This window comes from Nipponia nippon, unplaced genomic scaffold, assembly GCF_047370975.1.
Source record: "Nipponia nippon isolate SJK-2023a ecotype South Korea unplaced genomic scaffold, ASM4737097v1 scaffold_13, whole genome shotgun sequence".
Taxonomy (NCBI): domain Eukaryota; kingdom Metazoa; phylum Chordata; class Aves; order Pelecaniformes; family Threskiornithidae; genus Nipponia; species Nipponia nippon.
Window position 1 is genome coordinate 17,469,154 of NW_028262324.1, and position 15,035 is coordinate 17,484,188.

At 43.2% G+C, this 15,035-nt stretch overlaps 1 long non-coding RNA gene across 1 annotated transcript; it reads left to right on the top strand.

The window, feature by feature from the left end:
- The first annotated feature begins 11,159 nt into the window (after nucleotides 1-11,159).
- LOC148056586 (uncharacterized) lies at nucleotides 11,160-14,638 on the top strand. The gene is made up of 3 exons (XR_015703026.1): nucleotides 11,160-11,536; nucleotides 11,652-11,761; nucleotides 12,589-14,638. It is a non-coding gene; the product is annotated as an uncharacterized LOC148056586 (long non-coding RNA).
- The last annotated feature ends 397 nt before the right edge of the window (nucleotides 14,639-15,035 follow it).

Here is a 15,035-nt window from a genome sequence, read left to right on the forward strand (position 1 = left end):
ATTTATAGAGAAAACTTTAAGCCTCTCCTTATGTTCAGACCAATTATAATTCACATTAGGTGGGTGAGGCAGGTAAGTCATACCAGTGGGCATGTAAACTTCCTAGTGACCAAATATTAGCTCATGGGTTTTAACACACTGCAGTTATGCAATTCAGGCTATTTATCCAGAAGGTTGACTGAGATGCTTAGAAAAGTACAGCATTTAATTGCATACCTGGAACCCAGAATTTCACATACAATGATGCGTCACTCGGGAAGGGATATTTTTTGAGTCAGTATGAATTAATGTCTTTTCCCAGTGTGATCCACAGATGAGTATTCATGCAATAAAAGTATATATTCATAATAAAATTCATAGGGTTCCCTCCCTATGAGTGTACTCATAAGTCTGCAAAAAAACCCCAAAACTTTTCATTTATCTCAGCAGTCCTTTTTTGGGGATCACCACAGTAATGCCTTTGTGTCAGCCCCTCCTTAGAGTCTCTGTGAATTATACTAATGGTATTAATGCTGTAAATGTAATGTAAGCTACTATTAACTTGACAAACCACTGAATGCTGAATAGCTCTGAGGAGTGGATCTCAAGTGGTAACTCTCTCTGCACAAAGAGAAACTTCTTCCTCATAAACTAAAATGCTCATGTTGTAGCAGGTACAAATTATGACTATAATTTGTGCTTCTATGGTGGTTACTCACCTAGTTTCTGACTATAGAGACACAACAGTAAATGTTAAAATACTTTGATCTGCACATATAGGACATTTTATAGATACAAAGAAAATGAATTTGTTAGCATGGTCTCACAATATTTCTTTTTTTCAGGCTAATTTTTCATTTTTCATAACAGCCTTCTAGCAATTTGATCATGGCTCTCTCCACCCCCTTATGCAGGAATTTCCATTTCCTTACATTTACACAGATTTTAATAAGGTATTTTATCTCATTTTATTATTACTTCATCTCACTTATCTACAATGAGGAGAAGAGACTGAAGCAATCTCAGGAATGTTAGTGCTTACCTTGAAGAATTCAAAGGGCGGAAATTTCATAAGATCAGAAATGGGCAAGCACAAGATCTGTGTATAAAATGGGGCAAGAGGCATGAGAAAGATCTGAGAAATTATAGCTGACATCAACTAGCTTGATGTCAATTCCTGGAAAATACTGAAATAGATAAACTTGTTAGCATCTAGAAGATGATTTACAGCTAGCATGGAGTTGCCAAGAAGTCAGTCAAGCCCATCTAACTTTTTTTCCTTGACAGATCAATACACTAGAGGAGAAGTAAGAAGCAGCAGCTACCATACATACTGACTTTGATTTGCAACAAGATCCCACATGGTATTTTCATAAGCACACTTTGGAAGCACTGATTACACAAGATTTCTATTAGTTAACTGCATAAATTATTGTAAAAAAACGAATGCTGCATTGTTTCAATGGATCACTGTCAGACTGGAAAGGCATAGTGACTGAAGTGCCATTAAAAGCTGCCTTAGAGCTTTGACGTTTGTTAAATATGCTTTCTGTTGTTATTAAGACTTCAGCTGAAGTACTATGTTAGCCCTGCGCTAGCCTCAGCTGGATAACGTCAAGAGTACAGAGAATGGAGAGCTTAAAAAAATTAGAAGGATCAAGTTGGATCAGTCTAAACCAGAGGCAACTGCAGAGATATGATGATGATTTTTGAAAAAGTTGAAAAGTGGTTGTAGAAGAAGGCAGCTAGTTGAGGAGTCATGGCCTTAAAAACTTTAGTCTTTGACAAAAGACACTGAAGTGAAGCATAAAATAAAAATGTTGGCAGTGAAGAAAAGTAGTCAGCTGGACCCTCTAGGTAGGTTGTAAAAATGTTAATCATTTTTTCCATGGAGATTAAGAATGGACTGAATGCACATTTGTCAAGGATAATATATATGTGTGTAGTTGAGCTGTCCTGGGAGAATTTATTTTGATGTCAAAGCTGTGACACTGACACTTCTTCCCCCTGTTGCGTACTCTTGGTACTTAACACTGAACTGTATGACGTAGAGAGGGCCTTAGCAGGGAAGCTAAGTATTCTGCATCCAGTGTTGATTCAGTCTCATTTGCCTTGCTATTGCTTTATTGCTGTGACTGACTGACTTACCCACAGTGAATAAATTTCGCATTGTGTCCTACGGTGTAAGGTTACCAAGTTCCTGACTAATATGACACAGAAGCCTGCAGACTTCTTGCATGTCATGTTCATCTTAAGAACTGCTCATTTCAAAGTAGTAATAGAATGTTTCTCATAGGAATAGAGGAATGTTAGCACTGTATCTGTCCAGTATTGCATCAGTTGAGATTCCTGTTTCTGCCAGTATAAGCCAGTTCACAAGAATCACCAGGAAGCCCCACAGCAGTCTTTCTCGAATACCTTGTGAAGGGAAAATCTGTCCTACCTTCAATCACTTGAGTACTTGTTCCCTGAAAGAAGGAATTTGCATAAGTGACCTGAAAATAACCACATCTTTTTCTCGTGCAGAGAAAAGCTGCTTCCTTTTTAGAATCCATTAAAGTTCATTGGTTTTTTTGTACCTTAGAGCAATGAGTTGCACATGCTAATTATAAGCTGTGTAAATAATGTTCTAAATATTTCCTTTCTTCATTAAGATCCACTAGTTCTTACATTGTTGGGGTTAAAAGATACCCCTTTGAAGTGAAGTTTTTGCTTCACTTTTGAAGCTTTGCTTTGCTTTATTGTTCAGTGCTTTGTATTCCTCTATAATATCATGTCTTACGATATGATATTATAATCCTCCAGTTACATCATTTCAGACTTTCCAGTTTCTTTTCATGTTGATATCTTAGTTTGAATATGTCACGTATTTCTGAAACTCGTTCAATTTCTTCTGTATGCTTTTTGAAGCATAAAGGAAAAAGAATTGAGCATGATGCAGCAGGGAGAATACACTATCAATAAAATGGTGACAATGATTTTTAGTATTTCCTGATCTATTTTTTATTAATGCAATTTTTGTTTGTTTATTTGTTAGTTAAGCATTTGCTCAGCTGAGCCCACAAGACTGTATTTGTTCATCCTATACAAAGGAATGGTGTCATAATGAGATATAAAATAACAAGATCCTGGACAAGATGTTTAGCTGTGTATATGGATAAAAATGGGCATATTGGAAATCTTGCGAAGAGAGGCTGTACAACAATCTGATAGGTGGAATCCATAATAAGAAAGGATAGGATTGGAGTGTATGAAATGAACTTGCAAGGGACTTGTAAATAGCACGCCCAGTGAGCTGATAACAAGGAAAATGCTGCAGTAGATGGAAAAGCAAGCAGAATCAATTGTTTGAGATGGAACAGAATATTGTTATTACAGCAAAGCTGAACAAGTGTGAAAGGAGCAGAATTAAGGAGATCAGGAATTGGGATGGAGCACAGCAGGAAGCAGAGAGGAAGATGAAAAATTCATGCATTTGAGACAAAAGAGAAATAGAGAAATAAAGACAGAAAGTTAGGCAGGAGTACAGCTAGGGGGAAAAGGAAAACCACATGTTCTGATATTTTTTTCATGGAAGAAATATTCCCCTACAAGAGGAAAAAAGATCACAGAAATGAAGGAAACTAGGGGTGAGTCAAAGATGGAGAAAACCAAACCAGAATGATGGTTTGGTATTCATTAAAGTGCAAGAAGAGTAGAACTGAGGAAGAGGAGAATGAAGTTTGAGGAAACATCATCAGGAGGAGATATTGGGGTAATCTCTAGCCTGGGGATGGTTGGCAGGGATATGAGTATGAGAGAGAGAGAAAAGATCTGGGACAAAGGAAATGGAAGCTTTAAGAGAGTCAAAGACTAAATCAAGCAAGAAAAGTGAGGAGATGGTGAGTAAAAAAGTACACCATCAGCATATATATAAATACTGTATTTCAAGTCCTGTACTGAAATCCAACATGCTCTCTAAAATAGAATTAGCAAGACCTAGTGTAAGAAATCTCACGTGCCCATAGCTTTTCCATGTTTTCCAGTTGCATCTGCTGGCCTAATAAGTGACTGTTTCACCCTGCAAATCTTGTTTGTTGTGTAACCTTGGACCATTACAGCTACAGCAACAGTACCACTAGAATAGCATTGGTATTTTGGGAATGCTGAATTTCTCCTAAGAGTTTGAAGCAGTACTTCCCCTGGAACTAAGTGCTTGCATCTCTGTCCACAAATCACCTGACTCACAGCTAGACATTTTCTCCTTTTAGCAGGAAATCATGTAGCCCTATACACTGTGGCTGTGCATAACTAGGATGTTTTAGGTACCGTTCCACAATTTGCCGGCTCCTTTGGCAGTGGACTGGTGAGAGCTGGACTTCAGGTCCAGCTCTAAGAGTCGGCAAAGTAGGAAACTGCCAAGGACAGAGGCTGCTGGGTAGTCAGCAAGATGCCTTCTTTTTTTTTTTGCGTCAGAGTGCTGGAAAGTCCCAACAGTTGTTACTGCTGTCAGGGCTGGCAACTGCTGCAGGAGTAGGGGATACCTCTCCCAGAAGCAGTGTTTACCATCCACACCTCCTGTCACACTAGCAGTCCCTTTTCTCCTGGGTGCTCCTCACAGCTCTACCATGCATCTCTGTCCCTTTCCGTATTCTATTTTCTTGCAGCAGAGGCAGTCAGACAGGCGCTTAGGGATTTAGAAGGGCTGTAACTAGATAGTTCCAAGTTCATTGTATATTCCATAGTGGATAATTGTGTCTGACACTGTCTCTGAAAGAGAATTCTTTGGAATCTATACGTGCCAAGGAACAGGTCATGCCCACAGTATATTGGGCTACAAACACTCTATCATGGTTTTAAGAAGGTTTTCTCCCCAGTTACTGGCATAGCATTAACCTAAACTAACCAAACCTGTTCTGCAGAATCTAGCACTGTACACAAGTGCTGCCTCTGTAAGCTCATCTTTACTCACAGCCACAGGACTTTTCTCAGTTTCAAATCAGACTGAAGACATTTCTGGCCACCAGTGTGGCATCTTACTTAGCTTTGAGGCCATCCTGTGCTTGTTTTGAGTTCCTCCAGCAATAAAGCATCCAGTCAGTTTGGAATGCATGACTACTATGGCTTCAATAGAGTATAATCCATTTAGTTCCCAAACTAGACTGAATCTATGAGTCTGACTGGAGTAAAGAGAGTGAACAAGACTTGGGGAGAAATTGGTGAGCAAGAAACACAACAATCAAACCAAGGGACTTTCTGAGGATTATTTCCAAGGCAATAGATGAGCCTATATTTGCATTTTAGAGAGTTAAGTGAGTCTCACTGCAGATTTAAAGCAGCATTAAAACATTAAAGAAACTGCCTTGTTTGTTTTCTTTTTATGAATGAGGCAAATGCAACTTCTCTAGCTGTACAAGAAGTCAAGTGCTTTCCATTGTAAGAGAATGGTGGCTGCTGTCATTTGTAACCATGACATAGGTTCAACAGCAGAAACTTACTACTTTGGACAGGATTTACATTTGAAAGTTTGAAGCCACTTTTAACTGCAAAAGACAGGAAGGGGCGTGGGTAAGTAACATGTTCTTATTTGCAGATATTATGGCTTTGATACTATCCATTTTGTGTCCCTAGAAGCATAATAATTTCATAGCAAGAACATCTGTAACACTATCAGCTTACCTTGAACTCTTTTTTTTTTTTTTTTTTTAAAAAGCTAATATCTGTAGTGACTAGTATCCCTATTTTATAGCTGGGGAAACTGGCAAGATAGGTGCCACGACTTGACATCGTCTGGTATCCTAAGTCGCATCCCAGTACATTACTGTCAGCACGTTTGTCCTATTTAATCACATATTTTATTATAAAAATACTGGAATCATGTTTCCCTTTGGAAGTTCTTTGAGCAAATAACCTCGTAATAAATGATACTGTAGCAATTTATCCTTTGTGTTTAGCAGAATAACCATTGGCATGACTCAGCGGCTACACAGGGAAAGAACAGGTCACCAGTACCAAATATCCCACAATTTTTAAACTACTGCTGTTGGTATTAACAAAAACAACATTGACTATGGCAAATGATTCTGCAAATGATTCTGGCTTTTTTCTTTCCATTCAATTGAAAATACTCAGTAGCATTCTGAGAAGCCATGAAATCTGCAGGGCTTTTAACCTGCAATTTATGTTTTGCATCTGAAATCTGGTTTCTAAGCCTCACATATTCAAGTAAACAGAAATATTCATTTTCTTGGCCCTCTCTTTGTTCACATTGCTCACATTAGCACAGTTATGCATGTGTCACTGTACAAAAATGTTTAGGACATTTCCTGTAATTTCATACTCAGGGCTAGTTTTGAGAAACCAACTTGTTTTAACAGTTATTTCTTCTTTGTGAACGTGAAATAGGAAGTTATTGGTGTAATAGCAGAAATTTTAAGTGTGCCAAGTCTCTTTCTTTGGGCAAAAGGGGGGAAAAGGTATTGCCTCAAAAAGGCAAGCTATTTCAGGCTTGCTGTGTTGTCGCTTCCCTAAATAGCTCTCTCTCTTCTTTGATGTTCTTCTGTAAGCACACGCTATTAGGTTTTATTGAAATTTTAAAATAATCAACTGGGAGCAGCTACCGATGTAAAATTAATATAGCAAAGCTAAATGTGAGACTGTATAGAAGGGGAAGGTGACTTTATTTTAAACAGAACTGATTTCAGTCGCTCACACTCATTCTCCTATAGATTTAATTCATTCAGTCTTTCATGCTTGTTTTCCATACTCACATTTTAACAAGGACCGAGATGTATATGTGTGGCTAGTCCAACCAGGATTATTTGTGGTGAAACAGAGGACAAAGGATGCCAGATTTGGAGTCATTGTCATCATGTTTCCTGGGTTCTTTTTGTTGGGTGACCATGTGCTCATTTTGTAAGTGCCTTTTGTACTCTTCAGGGACCCAGGTCCGTGAGTCATTAAGCAATGTTGTTGATTGACTGCCTGTCCTTTTGTCTCCTGTTCTGTGAGTAGTCTATCTTCAGTTTTAGGCTGCCCTTTGTCTTCCCAGTCTGTGTGTTTCAAGACTCTGCTAGTGCTCTTGATGACCTGCTGGGCCATTCTTTTGTCCCTTCTTTTCTTGTCATTTCTGCCGGTGCTTTCTTCCGGTGCTTTCATACATATGTTTCTGCATGTAATTTATTCATTTTGACCTTAATGTTTCTATTACAAATCTCTGCATTACAGAAGTACATCAGGTCACACAAATGAGCTAGACAAGGGAAGTACAATGTCTCAAACAGGTGACGAGCTATAGAGAGGATCCTGGGCTAAGTACTGTACCTGTCACACTGAAATGACATTTGGAGGGACTTTTGCACTAGTCATTCTGACAGAATAACATTCATTACCAATGAAAGTCCATGAGTGTAACTAGTGTTAAGGCATGAAGTATACTTGTTTTTTTTGGTGACTTTTTAGTCACCAAACTCAATGCTATGAACACTTTTGGAAGGACAGTGAGATGAACCCTCTGGAATGACTGTAAATATATCAGTGCTCTTTCATATATTATTGCTCCATTGAGCGTTACCCAATAATAACAGTGCTATACAGGCTTTTGTAAGAGGAGTTCCTGAATTTAGGTACCGGTAGCTTTGTTTGAGAGGGTCTACACTGTTCTTTCACCTACAGATCTGGTTTTGGTTGAATAATGGCCTACAGTTCCTGGAAGCTCATTAAATGTCATCCATCTTGTAGGTAGTTAAAGACAGAAAGAACTAGGGGGTAAGCATGTTTATATGAGGTTTGAGAGAGAATACCAAATAGCAGAATAATATTGAATTAGAATAAAAAAAATGTTTTATGGAAGATGTTGCAGGTGAGTATAAGATATAACCAAAGGTTAACTGCTATATTTAATGTTTCCAAAATTTTAACCCTGTAGAGCATGATGGCGAGTATTAGGACTTCTCCTTTGAGGGAAACAAAAAAACCAGAAAAAAACCCCATGCACTTAAAGAATGAGAGAATTGTGGGTTAAGCATGTGTATATGAGGGTTTGAGAGAGAATGCTGAACAGCAGAATAATATTGAATCAGAATAAAAATAACATTTGTGGAAGATTGTGCAGGTAAATATTAGGGGATGCTCCTAGTTGCCTAATACTTAAAACTTAACTGCTATACTTGATGTTTCCAAGAAGTTTACTCTGTAATGTGGGATGGCAAGTGATTTATTAAGAACTTTCCTTTAAGAAAAACAAAAAAGAAAAAGAACACTGTAAAGAGAAAAAGAACATAAATATAAGTATAAACATCTAATTTACAATGCAAAGTTTATTGTTTATTATAGCAATGGAATCGATAATAGCAAATGCTGACAAAGAGAGAAAAACAGCTGAGCAGGTCTTTCTGAATTATGGCAACTGAATTGGATGAAAGGAGGAAGCAAAAATGCAATTTAGCAGACCCTTGGTATCACCAAGAACTCCTACAGAAGGATATGTTCCAACCTGGCTAGCAAGGATAACTACTGACAAGAATTGTTTGCTATTTCTGTCTCCTAAGGCCTGCACTGAGGACTAAGTGATCCTTTCCTACTCTGTGAATATCATTAATTGTATCTGGCTTAGCTTTGCTTTGGTTGTTTCCATGTTTGGGGTTTTTTTTTGTTTGTTTGGTTTTTTTTTTAAATCATATTTGCATGTGCGAAAAGGGAAAGATATAATGCTTACTTTTTAGATTGATTGCCATGGCTGAAGTTGAAGAGATCAGAAAAATGTAAGCTGGCTGAAGAAGTGGGCTGAACTCAAAGCTGTCTCCAAACAAGAGAAACCCTGTTTCTCCCAATGAGGAAGGATCATTGTTAAATAGTCACCAGGTTACCAGATCACCAAAATCTAATGCCATGTTATGTGTTTGTATATGTAACAGAGAGTATCGTACATGCATTTATTTCAGTGTGTGACTTTATGCATCTATGAAGCATATACTGTAAGAGCTACAAGACACCAAGTTTTTATCTTAGGTGGATGGTAGTCATCTGACTAGAGCTACAGAAGAGGATGTGAGAGAGAGAAGTGTCTGAATTGTGAATTGTAGAGAGAAATGTTGGTAAAACTCAATTAATGCAACCCCAGGTTTCCTCTCAAACCTAATATCCGAAACCTATACCCAGAGGGAAAAGCCAGTGTGGGGCTGACAGCTGTTCAGTGACACGCTGCAGGAGGAGTGTGTTCAGGAGCAGCAGGAGGAATCGGCCCTTTCCCATGGGACTGATGAACGTTGACCTGTTCATGACTCTGAAGGTGTTGCAGGAGAGCAGGGGGTGTATTGGCATCGCATCCAATGGCAGACTTACTCCCAGGTGTTTTTTATGTACATTAATTAATAAACAATTGCTTTATTCTTTGTACTCTCAGCTGTGGTTCCCGTGGTCCCTTGATAAAAAGTGCCAGAAGAAAGTGCCCAAAAGAAGGAGCGTTATTCATAGCATCTGAGGGGCTGGAGGCTGGGTCCCAGGTCCACCCTGTGGGGTCCCTGGGGTTTGCCAAATAACCCTAGTGCTGTTCACACAGTTGTGGGGGATTTCCTTCACACTGGCATGAATGCTTGGGGCTGTTGTTGGTATTTCCCATCACCCTGGGCCAGCTAGGGCCCCTCCAGGGCTGGGTGAGGGCCTCAGGCTGCTCCTGAGCTTGCCTGCAGCTAATCACTATGTCCCCAGTATGTCTGGGGCTGAGACATGCATCAATGGAGCTGGGAGATGGGGTTGCCACAGGGATAGGGGAGAGCCTGCAAGCAACTTCCCATCAGCCACTTTGATCCCCACAGCATGCTTTGTGGCCCTTTTGGCATGTACCAAGACCCTTCATTTGTATTTTGTAGTGCCCCAGTGCCCCCTGTTTCCCCTCTGAACCCCTCAGTTCACATTTTGGGTTGCCCCTGAGGTCTCCGTGTACCTTTCTGCATGCCCCTGGGCTGTGTGTTTGTCTCACAGCGTGCCAAAATGTTTAGCTTTCTCTCCCATCCCAACAGTTTTCCAGGTGCTTTTTTGTGTGCTCCTGGGTCACTGTTGTCCTTTCCCCTCCATTTTACTTTATTGTACCTCAGAGCCTTCTGTATGTCCTCTAATCCATTCGGAATCAATCCACTTTTCAGTGTCTTCACAATTGATGGCCATCTTGCTTCAGCATCCCCCAATTGCTCTCTAGTGCACTTGACAATTATTTAAGTCGCTCAAGTTCCCTTATATCTCTTCCCTTGCCTTTTGGTGCACCCCAGGGTGCAACTGCAGCATACCAACATGCCTCTTTGCTTTCCCTGTTTCACGTCTAATTACTCTGCACTCTGGGGAGCAGGTTGGTAAGTAACGTCATGCCGTGTCTCTTAGCTAAGTGACAAGCCCTGCACATGGAAGCCTTGTGTGTGTGCAAGATTTGGAGAGCAGAGTACTGATAGCATAGAGGTGGGGAAAGGTGCAAAAACCACAACAGAGCCCAAGGGTCACCAGCATATCACTCATTCGCAGATCATCCACTTGCATCTAGTCTGCTTGGACACCCTGTTTCCTGATAAACATAGCTGTCCCTCTCACACAAAGCAGCTTTCAGTATCTTCTCACCTGCCTTCAGGATGCCATGAGTGTTGCCTTTTTTTTTTTTTTTTAAATCTCTCCAGCATCTGTTGACTCGCTGCTGTCACTCTCACAATCCTGATGCCACATGCAGACCAATATAGCAATCCTGGGGGCTTACTCTGGGGGGGAAAAAAAAAAACAAACCGTTCCACAGATTCCTTGTGCTGCCTCTCCTCCCTAGGGAATGGGGTGGGGGCATGGACAGAAACAACCACCAGACTTTTAAAGCAGTCAAATGCAAAGGCCTGAAATGCTCGAGCCACTTGGATGCTTTTTGGTACAGAGCCAATGAATATTGATGCCTGGACTGAGAGTGGGAAAAGGGCAGAGAAATATCAGGCTTGTGCGCCCAGTAAGTAGTTACCGTCTTTGGATGCTATGAACTGGGCTGAAGGCTCAGTCATTCCTCGTCCTACTGAACACTAGAAAACAATAATTAAAGTGATGCTGCCGCCTGGCGACCAAAAGTGGGTACTGCAGCTCAGAGTCCGTGTATGCGCGGTGGCGAGTTTTGCCGCGCTCGCTGCTGCCACCTGCCGACCAAAAGTCGATACTGCAGCTCAAGGAAGGCGCATGCGCGGCGGTGCTCCCCGCCGGCGCATGCGCGGCGGCATCCAGGTGGTCCACGCAGACGTGTCCCAGAGGCTGCACCGAGGACGTGGTTGGGCGTTCCTGCCCTGGGGATGCTGTTGACTGCACCCGCCTGAGGCTCGCGTGGGTTGTCTCTGCCTGACCTCACTCTCCTCACGGTGCGGGGGCGAAAAGGGACGGGCAGAGCTCTTACTGGCTGCAGCGGCTGAAGCTGGATAGGCTGGAGAAAGCTAAAGAAGAAGAAACGGAAGGCCATCCAGCCAACAGCTGCCTCCTGCTGCAGGCAGGGGAGAGACTGCCTCTCCGGGTGAGGAGGGATCCCTCTTTGTTGTCCACAGCAGGCCAGACCACCAACGGGTGCCACAGGGTCTGTATGTGTAAGCCAAAGTGCGGTGCAGCCGCATAGTGCATGAGTGAGCAAGGCTATGTGTCTAGGAAGCCTCGTCTTGTAAGAGCTGTGAGACACCCATGTGTTCTTTTAGGTGGAGGACAGCCAAGTGACCAGAGATACCGAAGAGGGAGGGAGGAGAGAAGGAGAAAGAAGCATCTGAACTGGCCAGTTCTCCCGGCAGTGCTGAGAGCGAGAGCTGCGGTGAGTGCCAGGCCCCTGGGGCCCTGTCACCCCTCTTCCGCGTCCTGGGCCCTCCCTACCTCTTCCCTGGCCCCCTCTCTTTTGTACACTGCTGTTACTCTCCTCTCTATTCTCCTGTCCTGCTCCTTCACCTCCTTTTTTCATTCTCTGTCCTCCACCCATTGCTGTTTTTTCCTTTTCCACCTCTTTGTCCTGATCTGCATCCATCTCTTTTTCCCCACAATTGCTCTGGCCTGTTTCCTGGCGTTCTTTTCCTCTCTGCACCTGTAAGTGCTGCTCCATGTCCCTGTTTTTTGCTATTCCGTATCTCACCGTCCCCGTCCTCCTTCCTGTTCATCTCTTACTCTCTCTGACCCTTTGTGCTGCTCTCTGCCCCATTTCTTTCTGTCCTCTGTCTCTCTGCAGGGCTCCTAATACCTTTCTCTCTTTCTCCAACCCCCTGTGCTTCTCAAGGTCTCTGTCTTTCTCTCTTTCATTGTCATTATTCTTGGCTGTCGCTCTGTCTTGCTTCCTGTCCTGTTGTTTCTCGCTTTATCCCTTTGTCCCACTCCCTGCCCATATTCATCTTCCTCTCTTTCTTTTTGACTGTCCCAGGTTTTTTTTCCATCTCGATCCTGCTGCTGCCCTGATTTTTTTTTCTCTGCCCTGCTTCTAGTTGCTCTTTCTGTCTGTTTTCCCCTGTCCCTGCTGCTTTTTTCTCCATCTCTGTCCAGATCCCTGTCCCTTTTTGCCCCCTCTTGCTGTCCTTCTGCCCTGCTTCATCTTGCCATCTTTTCTGCGTTTCTCGTCCCTGTGGATAATGGTTGCTTATTCTTTCCCTCTCCCAGAGGCAGCGCTGAGGACTCGGTTGGCAGTTCCTCTCCAGGGGTGTTGGTGACTGCATCTGGCTCAGGTTTGTGTGGGTTGCTTTTGGCCTCATTCTCCTAGTGGCACGGTCAAAAAGGGATGGCTGGATGCTTCCTGGCTGTGGATGGCAGCTGCCGTGGCTGAAGCTGGAGAGGCCAGAAAAAGGTAAAGCAGCTGAAGAACAAAATAAAAAGGAGCCAGCTGGCAGCCACCTGCAGCTGCAGACAGGAGACAGCCTGCCTCTCGGCGTGAGGAAGGATCCCTCTTAGCATAGCCCTCAGCAGATCCGATCACCAACGTGCACTGCAGGGTCTGTATGCGTAACCAGAAGCACAGTACAGCCATGTAGCGTGTGTGTGAGGCTACGTATCTGGGAAACCTCATATTGTGAGAGCTGTAAGACACTAATCTATTCTCTTAGGTGGATGACAGTCAAGTGACCGGAGCTACGGGGCGGGGGAGAGAGAGAGACAAAGACATGTCAGAACCGTCAAATTCTCCCAGTAGCTTTGAGAGCGGGAGCTGCGGTGAACCCTGCACCCCTGGGGCCATGTCATCCCTTTTCTGCATCCCGGTCCCTCCCTGCCCCACCTTCTCTTTCTCTCGCTGCTGTAATTTTTTTTGCTTCCCTGCACCTCTCCCCGCCTCGTTCTCCAAGTCCCCCTCGTTCTCTGTTGTTATGCCTCTATGTTTTCTTTTTCTTTCTGCGCTTCTGTTCCCTGTCCCTCTTTTTTTTCATCCTCTGTCTCTGTCCTGCAGGCCATAACTAATTTTGTTTTTCTCCATCTATCTGTCTGCCTCCCTAACCCAACTTTTTAAATTTCTCTCCATCTGCCCTTTAGCCCTTCACAATTCCCACCCCACCACCTCTCTCTGTTTGTCTCCATGTCCCTATTTTTAAATCCCCCTATCTCTGCCCTGTATTCTAGATATAGTTTTTCTTTATGAGATTCTCTCGTTCCAGGTCCCTATCCCTATCTTTTAATTTCTTCCCTCTCTGTCCCATAGCCCATTTTGGTCTTTATTGTTCTCTCTGTGTCTGGCTCCCTGTCCCTATTCTTTAATTCCTTTGTCTCTCCCCTTCAGCTCATCAAGTTTTTTTGGCTTTTCTCAGTTTATCTCTGTCTATCTCACTGTTCCCTTTTTAAAATCCTCCCTCTCTGCCCTGTGGCCTATCACTATTTTTTGTTTTTCTCTCTCTCTCAATCTGGTTCCCTGTCGCTTCCTCCTCTCTGGCCTGTAGCCCGTCGCTATTTTTTTTCCCCTGTGGCTCCCTTTCCCTATTTTTCAATCCCCCTTCTCTGCCCTGTAGCTGATGGCTGTTGGATTGGGTTTACGTGGCAAGGTTTTGTTAGCTGGGGCGGGGCAGGGGCTGCAGTGGTGGGTTCTGTGAGAAGACACCAATAGTTGCCTCAATGTTGGGCACAGCCAGTTCCAGCCAGATCTGCCACTGGTCAAAGCTGAGCCCATCGGCAGTACTAGTCGTGCCTCTGGGATGGGCGTTTAAGAAGGGGTAAAAAATGCTGCTCAGAAGCTGTGATAGATAAAAACACGAGCGTGAAACGGCCCTGCAGACACCAAGGTCAGCGAAGAAGGAGGGAGAGGAGGTGCTTCGGGCACCGGAGCAGAGATTCCCCTGCAGCCTGTGGTGAAGACCATGGTGATGCAGGTCGTCCCCCTGCAGCCCCTGGAGGACCCTGTGCCGCAGCAGGTGGATGTGCCTGAAGAAAGCTGTGACCTCATGGAGAGCTTGCACTGGAGCAGGCTCCTGGCAGCACCTGTGGCCCCGTGGGAGGGACCTCACATGAGAGCAGAAGAGGCTGAGGAGGAACGAGCAGCAGAGATGATGTGTGATGAACTGACTGTGACCCCTGTTCCCTGTCCCCCTGCGTTGCTTGGGGGTAGGCTGTAGGGAAGCCAGGAGTCAAGATGAACCCAGGAAAAAAGAGCGGGGCATTTTTTAGATTTGTTCTTGTTTCTTATTATCTTACTTTTGATTTTGATTGACAATAAATTGAATTAATTACTTCAGGTTGAGTCTGTTTTGCCTGTGACAGTAACTGGTGAGCAATCTCTGTTCTTATCTTGACCTATAAGCTTTTTTGTTGTAGTTTCTTCCCCTGTCTTGTTGAGGAGGGGGAGCAATAGAGCGGCTTGGTGGGCACCCGGTGGCTAACACAGCACGGTTTCCTTCTATCGGGGTCCCTGTCCCTATTTATTTCTTGCCTATGTTTCTTGTACCCCATTGCTTTTGAAACTTACTTTCTACCTCTCCATCCCTATTTTTTTAAATCTTGCGTATGTTCCTCAAACCCAGTCGCTTTTAAAATTTTCTTGCTGCCTTTTCCTCTCTCTTTAATTTCTTGCCAGTGTTTCTTGTACCCCGTGACTTTTAAAGTTTTCTTCCTATGTCTCCCTCTATGCAGCT